Source organism: Rhinopithecus roxellana, chromosome 2, assembly GCF_007565055.1.
Source record: "Rhinopithecus roxellana isolate Shanxi Qingling chromosome 2, ASM756505v1, whole genome shotgun sequence".
In the NCBI taxonomy this organism is placed as follows: Eukaryota; Metazoa; Chordata; class Mammalia; order Primates; family Cercopithecidae; genus Rhinopithecus; species Rhinopithecus roxellana.
In genome coordinates this window covers 45,118,694-45,127,270 of record NC_044550.1, presented here as the reverse complement: position 1 = coordinate 45,127,270, position 8,577 = coordinate 45,118,694, and the positions used below count along the sequence as shown (strand labels likewise).

Here is an 8,577-nt window from a genome sequence, read left to right as displayed (position 1 = left end):
ATGCTCCATTAAAAAAATATTATCTATAGCTACTACGTTTATGGCAGAATGGGTGACACAAATGTGTATTTACACAAATGCTGTCTTGACCAGAAGTGCTTTTCTGATTTTTTAACACAATGGACAATTGTTTCTGTGTTACAATAAATGCCAGGATAAAAGAACCATATCCATGAACATTATTTGTGACCTAGGTCAACATTGTTTTCTTGTTCTGGTGAAGGCGGATACCAGCATGCTATGAGTTGAAGAAGACTAAGAACTGGAGCCAAGAGGATGCCACTCTTGCAAAGATGGTTCCCCGGGAAAGAGAGGAAATAGATCATGGGAAGTTCTGTTTTGCTGAATCAGAGAGATTTTTAATATGTTTATAATCAGATAATAAAAAGCCAGAATGGGGAAAACAGCTGGAAGGTGGCACAGATTAGTGATTAAGAATATAATCTTCTGAGTCAGCTAGACTTGGGTTTGAAGAGGAGTTCTGCCCTTCACTGTGTAACTTAACATTCCCATCTGTAAAGTGGGGACAGCAATGGGATCTACCTCATGGGGCATCAAGAGGATTAAATAAGAAACTGTATGTGATTAATTTAGCACAAACACTAACACTTAGTAAACATGTAAGAGCTCTTGACCACAGTTATAACTGCTGTAATTGGTTAATTTCATGTGTCAACTTCGCTTGGCCACAGTGCCCAGCTATTTGGGCAAACACCAGTCTGGACATTGCTGTGACAGTATTTTAAAGATGAGATGAGTATTTGAAACAGTAGATTTTGAATAAAGCAGATGATTGTCTCTCACGTCAGTGGGCCTCCTCCAATTAGCTGAAGCCTTAAGAGGAAAAGACTAAGGTCCCTCAAGCAAGAGGATATTCTGTCTCCAGACTGCCTTCAGACTTGAGCTACAACATCAAGTCTTCCCAGGGTTTCCAGACTGCTGAGCTGCCCTGCAGAATTTAGACATGCCAGCCCCACAATCACATAAGCCAATTCCTTAAAATCTGTTTATCTATCTATCTATCTATCTATCTATCTATCTATCTATCCATCCATTCATCCATCTACCCATCTATCTACCTATTCATCTACCTACCTATCTATCATCTATCCATATATCTAATCTATCATCCTCCTTTTTTTTTTTTGAAATGAAAGGCCTCACATATTTATTACTGAACCCAGCCAACCAACGCATTCATAATAGATTCAGAGAGGAAAACATGTCGAACTCTCCAGATAGTGGTGACATTTTCAGTTTGATATGGTAATGTGATCGTGACCTTCAGACAGCACAAATATGTGTGCCATCTCATGTGCAATTCCTTGTAGACCCAGCTTGGTTCTTCTCCAATGTCTCCTTTTGGAGTTGTACCTGATTTTATTTCCAGTTTTCATCCAAATCCACTGGGGAATGGGACGGTTTTGCTTTTGTTTCTTGGCCAGGAATCGCTTAATCCTGAAAGTGTTGTGAGAAGACATGGCGAGAAGCGGAGGCAAGAACACACCACGGTGGCTGAGAAAGGAAAAGAGTAATCTATCATCTTTCTTATCTGTTTTGATATCATCTATCTTTCTTATTAATCTATCCATTCATCCATCTATCTAATCTATCTATCCATCTATCAATCATCTTTCTTATCTATCCATTTATCTATCTATCTATCTATGATCTTTCTATCTTCTATCCAATCTATAAATCTATATGTCTTTTGTATCTATCTGTTTTATCTATTTCTTATCTATGTATGTATCTATCATCTCTTACCTATCTATCTATCTATCTATCTATCTATCTATCTATCTATCTATCATCTACCTATCCATCCATCCTATTGGCTTTGTTTCTGTGCAGAAGGCTAATTAACATTGGTGGTATAGGAGGGAGACATAAATAATAGTTGACTTTCCTGAAGAGGCAGAGCATATGTGCCTTAGATAGGAAGAGGGGCTCCTTAGATAGATCTCTGGGATGGAGGGGAAATGAGGAGGCTTGGGGGTGCAGCGGGACTGCAGACATCTCCTCTGATGACTATTCTTTCCGGGATAAAGAAAGTGAGGTCACATCATGGCCTAAGGGGAGGCACCTTTTAAAGGACTGTGGGAAATCAGGGGCACTAGTGCTGAAAAGGGCCCCGGGGAGCACAGAGGTCCTGCTGAGGCTGAAGACCATGATCCACGATGTGCCCATCTGTAGGACCAGGAGGCCTGATGTGGGAGAGAACAGCAGGCTAAATCCAGGGTTGGTCTCTACAGCAGAGGGAATCGTAAGCCTGTCAGCAAGTGAAGAACTAGCATTGGCAAGAACGTGGAGGCCTCTCATCAGAGTTCTCAATACCTGCCTACTCCCTTGGCATCAAAGGAGAACTAGAACAAAGATTTCCACTGAGAGGGAATGGCTGTGTTTATCCTCAGCATACGCAAGATATTTCTCAGCTGTTTCTCTCACCCACAATCTGGGAAAGTTGTCTATAGGCTTCTTTTAGTAATGCACGAGCAGAGGTGTGGAGAGCCAGAGACCCTGAGGTTATGGAGCCAAGGAGAACCCAATCACACGAATCCAGCTGGAGCTGGAAGTCCTTGGAAGCGAAGGCCAGAGAGGTCTCACCAGCAAGATCCAGGCCTCGGGAATCCCAAGTCCATAGAATCAGAAATCATAGTTCCAATCCCTGGGCTTGAATCTGAAGGGTTATGAGGTAAAAACTGCCTGGAGACAGCAGTCGAGACAGCAGTCCCTGGAAGGGGTGTGTGGGGTGGCACTCCAGCCTCTCTGAAGCAGATCCCAGCAGGAAACAGCTGTCTGAGAGAGTCCCTGCTCTCTGACTGTGACCACCCTCCTCCACGCTCTGAGCCGGCTTATCTCCTGGGCTGAACACCAGGCCTGTGTCCTCTCATTCGGAGTTGTCTTCATTCATCCTTGTTCTGGAGAGGCCTTGGAGCTTAGCTGGTGAGTGTCTGAGCCTGTGTGATCTGCATCTGTGCTGAGTGCCCCTCCAACTGTGAGGGGTGGTGGTGTGGGGTACAGGACACCTCCCCTCTGGCTGGCCTGGCTGCTGGCAGCTGATGGCCAGCCAAAGCAGCAGAGAGGTGCTGGAATCTGCAGCTAAGACCCTTACTTTAAGGATTATAAATGAGTCCCAGATTACTTCTTTGAGATCAAGCTCTGAAAGATTGGTTGATACGCAAATACAGCAAAATGGTGAAACGCTTTTCTACACAGGTTGACATAAATGTGAATTCTGGCCCTTCCTGTCTCATCATATCTGACAATCTTGAGCAAGTTCGTGTTCACAATTGCTATTCATTGCATTTAGACTCAATGTAGAAGTTGTGAGTTATAGGTTGTGTCTAAGGGACTGTTTTTTTGGCCAAGTCTGGGGCTAGGCTTAGGGCTAGTAGCCCAGGGATTGGTTTGCATGTTCATTTGCTTAAAGGCAGTTGCTTTGTTTTTTTGTTTTGTTTTGTTCTGTTTTTGAGACAGAGTCTCACTCTGTTGCCCAGGCTGGAGCACAGTAGCAAGATCTTGGCTCACTGCAAACTCTGCCTCCCAGATTCAAGCAATTCTTCTGCTTCAGCCTCCCAAGCAGCTAGGATTACAGGCGCCCACCACCACACCCGACTAATTTTTGTATTTTTAGTAGAGATAGGGTTTCACCATGTTGGTCAGGCTGGTCTCAAACTCTTGACCTCAAGTGTTCCTCCCGCCTCAGCCTCCCAAAGTGCTAGGATTATAGGCGTGAGCCACACCACCCAGCTGCAGTTGCTTTTATGAGACGAGAGAGAAGGGAACAGTTTTATGCACAGGTATCTTTATGCACAGGTATGTGAAGAAAGAAAGAACAGTGCATGTATTCGTTAGGACCCTTTGAGTTTTTGAGTTGCAAAAAAGCAAAAGCCAATTGAAGTGAGTTTTAGCAAATATTGAGAGCAATTGTATGGATTCCCTGAAGCACAAGGTCAGGGATGCAGCAAAACCTTAGGAATGACTTAGAATCAGGGCCTGGATGGAGGCTGCCAAGACTCTGTCTCTTCCTTGCTGCTCCCTGTCCATCTGCTCTATTCTCTGTTCTATGCAAGCTGGCTTTCCTTATGCCTCAGGCCACAGGGTGAAAGGTAGAGGCCAACCAATAACTCTTGGGTTTTCTTATTATAGGTTTAGTCCATAAGCTCCAGCTTAGAAACATAAGTGAAAAGAAGAGAGTGTCTTTCTCCCCAGGTTCTGGGAATCTGTCCTCCTGCATGGGTCCCATGTCACTTCTTGGCCAGTCTTCATTGTCACGGAGAGAAAGTACTTTGACTGGCCAGGCCTGGTTCCTCCCAGATCACAGGGTTTCTTAACAGAGGAAATAACATGCAGAAGCTTGTTGAAGAGAGAAAGATAAAGCACAGATGCCACAGCACACTGCAGGGCGATTTCCTTCACTGGTCCTCCCACCCCCATTGGCTTAGCCCAGGTCTGATACTCCAGAGCTCAAGACACCCAAAGGACAGCATCACACAGAGGAGCAGTTTTCCCAGACAGCCCTGGGCAGTGGTGAAATGTCTCAAGGAGGAAACCAGAGTTGAAAAATACAAGTGAGCCTGTCCTTGAACTTATGTGAGACATTACCATGGGACCCCAGACAAAACCGCAGGGACCCTGGGTGAAGCTGAACCCCTGTGTATCACAGTCAAGCCATTAATATCACTAGACGTCACTTTTTATCCACAAAGTCATCATACTTAGGGACACTAGGTTACTGTATAGGTGAGTGATCCCTTATGAGCCATCTAAGTGTTTTCTAAATTTTTACCGTAACAAATAACTCTGCAGCCAGTATTAGCTTACAGTTAGATCTTGACTTATTACCATTCGTGAAAGATGAAAGTGAGAAAACCCAAAACAAAAACAAAAACAAACAATAGATAATAAAGCTTCTGGGTAATGAAGCAAGTCTTAGCCAGAAATCTTTTGGTTGCAAGCAACAGAAACTCAAGTCAAGCCAATTTAAACAAAGAGGATATTTACTGATTCCAGAAACTAGGAGTTCATGGAATGGAATTGTTCTCCAGCATGACTGGACACAGGAACTCAGTAATATTCTCTCTCTGTGCCTGTTTCTCAGTTGTGCTATTCTTGGGATGTTAGGCTTATTCCTATTGCAAGAGATGAGCTTCTTCCCTGTGGATTTAGGGGTTGTGGAGAGGAGGATATGAGTATGATCACAGACAGGTTCTAGTTTACATCATTCACTCTCAATAAAAAGCAAGCTTCTCTCTTCTAGTGCCAGACTCTTCTCCTAGAAGAGTCTGATTGCTCTTACTAGAGTGGCATTCCCGATCCATGTGCTCATCACTGCAGCTCAGGGGCACCTACCCTCTGGCCAGAGTTAGGGGATCCTAACAGACTCATGTGGAATGGAAGAGGGTCAGTTCTGAAACAAAAGAAGGGAGCTGTTACCAAATAAGGTTAGTAAGAGCTCTTGGCAGTTCAAAAGAAAAGACATGCAAGAGTCAAGTTCCTATGCTGGCCAACAGTGTGTCCTGTTGCAAGGGGTTCTGTGTTAGGACAAACAGGAAGTTTTCTCCCGAAAAACAGAAATGAAACCCATTTCTGTACATCGTGGCACACAGTATAAACCACACTAAGGTGTGGCCTCTGGGAGGTGTTTATGGGGATGTCTTTTTGTCTCGTGGTCAGAATAAATGCAATGAAGGACCCATCCCTTCTTTGAAAGATGGCATAATTTTGATGGGAACATCATTTTCCTCCCAAAACGTTTTGGTGGCTGCCAATCCTTTTCAAAATTGAAATCTAACTTCATTATGTGCAATTGCATCATGATGCTGAGGAAAGAGCTTGCTTTGGGTCAGACGAACCAGTCTGGACGGTTGCTGTGTGACCTGAGGCAAGCTACCTTGAACTTCCAGAGAGAAGCTTGGCAGCATGGTATCATGTCAGAGTCCTGGCCCCTGAAGTCACTCTGTCTTCACCACTTCCCAGCCGCCTGCCCTTGAGCACGTTTCTAAATGGTTCTGTGCCTTAATTTCCTCATGCATAAAATAGGGATGATGATAACAACCTTCACAAGGTTGTTTAGTGGAATAAATAAGACAACGAATGTCAAATGCTTGGAACGGTGTTTGGCACATAGTAAGTTCTCAATAAAATGTTAGCTGTTGTTATTATTGCTACTATCTTTGACTGCTCAATATCTAGTAGAGTACCTGATCCAGAATAAAATATATGGTGAATGAACCAATGGACTGAACCCTTTGTGACCTAATTTTCCTAATCTATAAAATGTGACTATTACTCATCAAACATGCTGTTGTAATGATTAAGTGAGATAGTGTATGGAAAGCCTCTAGCCTGTCTTAATAATAGGCAGGTTCTGTTGGTTCCTTTCTGTTTTCTCCATTCCCCTATCCCCAAAATTCAAAGTCCTCCATAATTTTTCATGCCAAGCCTTTCTGAGTTGCGAAGTGCCAAAACCTAACTCAAGTAGGCTCAAGAAATAGAGAAGTCCTAGGTCTAGCTGAATCCAGAGACTCAGATGACATCATCGGGACTTGATCTCCTTGCAACTCTTTCTTTTGAGCATGGTTGACTTCAAGGAGTTGACTGTACCCTGAGCAGATCTGTCTATGTGGTGGCCTCCAGTAGTTCCAGATTGTCACCAGGTCTCTTAACCTCTCTGCACCTCAGTGTTCTCATCTGTAAAAAGGGAGATAATGATAGCACCTATAGTAAGTCTTTGATACATATTATTCTCATTGCTGTTGTTATTCTTTAGCAATTCCAGAGAAAAAAGGAACTGCTACTTCTACTTCTGGAAAATTCCAAGAATTGTGTCTCATTGGATCAATGCAGGCCTCCTGTCCATCCCTGAGGCAATCAGCATGATTGAGGGGATAGACTAATAAGACTGATGGGGCCCGGAATATGCCCCTTCCCTGGGGTTGGGGCCAGATGTGGGGTCAGCCTTCCTCCCACTTGGTCTAAGAACTGGAGAGGGTGCTCTCTCTAAGAAAAACCAAGATACTAGTAACGGGGGAAAAATATGGGCCGTGCCCAGGAGGGAACAGTCCCAGTGGCTAACCCCCTGGCTCCTGAGTTGAAGTTGATGACTGTGTCCTCCACTGCTGCCCACAACAGGCTGTGGAAACTTAAGCAAATTACTTATCCTCTCAAAGCCTCAGTTTCCCCACTTAGAGAAATGGGATGCTATTTCTTCACAAGTGTTTGTTTTTAGGATTTTTATTATAGAAATTTTCAAGCACATTCATCAGAACAGTCAATAGTAAAATGAATCCAGGTAAGCATCACCCAGTTTCAATAATTATTGACACAGCTGATCTCTGATCTGTGTCTCTCCTTCTCCCCACACCCTACTCCGACAATATTCTGAAGCAAATCTCAGATGATATCATTTTGTTCGTAAACATTTCAGTATGTACGCAAAATATAATTGCTCTTTTTTCTTAAATTTAACCTTTACTATCACACCTAAAACATTAATAATAGTTCCTTAATATTAAAAAATGTGGAGTTTGAATCTTCTTTTTTTTTTCATAAATCGTTTTTCACTCTTGATTTATTTGAGTCAGGACTGACGTAAGGCCTATTACATTCCATTTGGTTGATAAGCCTCTTGAGTTTCATTTAATCTCTAGGTTCCAACAGTTATCAATAAGTCAATTTTTTTTTTCTTTTTTTTTTTGACACAGAGTCTCCCTCTGTTGCCGAGGCTGGAGTGCAATGGCATGATCTCGGCTCACTGCAACTTCCGCCTCCCAGGTTTAAGTGATTCTCCTGCCTCACCCTCCTGAGTAGCAGGGATTACAGGTGCTTGCCACCACGCCTGACTAATTTTTCTATTTTTTGTAGACAGGGTTTCACCATTTGGCCAGGCTGGTCTCGAACTCCTGACCTCAGGTGACCCACTCCCTCAGCCTCCCAAAGTGCTGGGATTACAAGTATGAGCAACCATGCCTGACCCAATAGGTCATTCTTACTTCATCTGTATCTACTCCCTACACCTCACTTCCTGTCCCCTACTTCTGAAATATTTTGAAACAAATTCTAGACACCAATTTTTTTTTTCTTTTTTTTTGAGACAGAGTCTCACTCTATCGCTCAGGCTGGAGTGTAGTGGTGCGATCTCAGCTCACTGCAATCTCTGTCTCCTGGGTTCAAGCGATTCTCCTGTCTCAGTCTCCCAAGTAGCTGGGATTATAAGCATGAGCACCATGTCCAGCTAATTTTTTTTTGTAGAGATGGGGTTTCACCATGTTGGCCAGGCTGGTCTTGAACTCCTGATCTCAGATGATCCACCCACCTCGGCCTCCCAAATTGCCGGAATAATAGGCGTGAGCCACCACACCTGGCCCAGACACCAAAATCTTAAGTCTCATCTCTAAATATTTCTGTTTGTACTTCTAACACCCTCGCTCTCTCTCACATTAGAACAAAACCGCTATTCAATTAATACACCGTAATGATAATAATCATACTTGGATATCCATTGTTCAAATTTCCCCAGTTATTATCACTGTTTGGAAGTGATATAATTCACAGTGAAGTTGCAGCTTGTTA

General features: G+C 43.3%; 1 pseudogene across 1 annotated transcript; it reads right to left on the bottom strand.

The window, feature by feature from the left end:
• Window positions 1-1,148: 1,148 nt before the first annotated feature.
• Window positions 1,149-1,514, bottom strand: LOC115895460 (annotated as a pseudogene). Its single transcript, XR_004055629.1, has one exon. The product of XR_004055629.1 is annotated as a 60S ribosomal protein L39 pseudogene (transcript).
• Window positions 1,515-8,577: the final 7,063 nt, after the last annotated feature.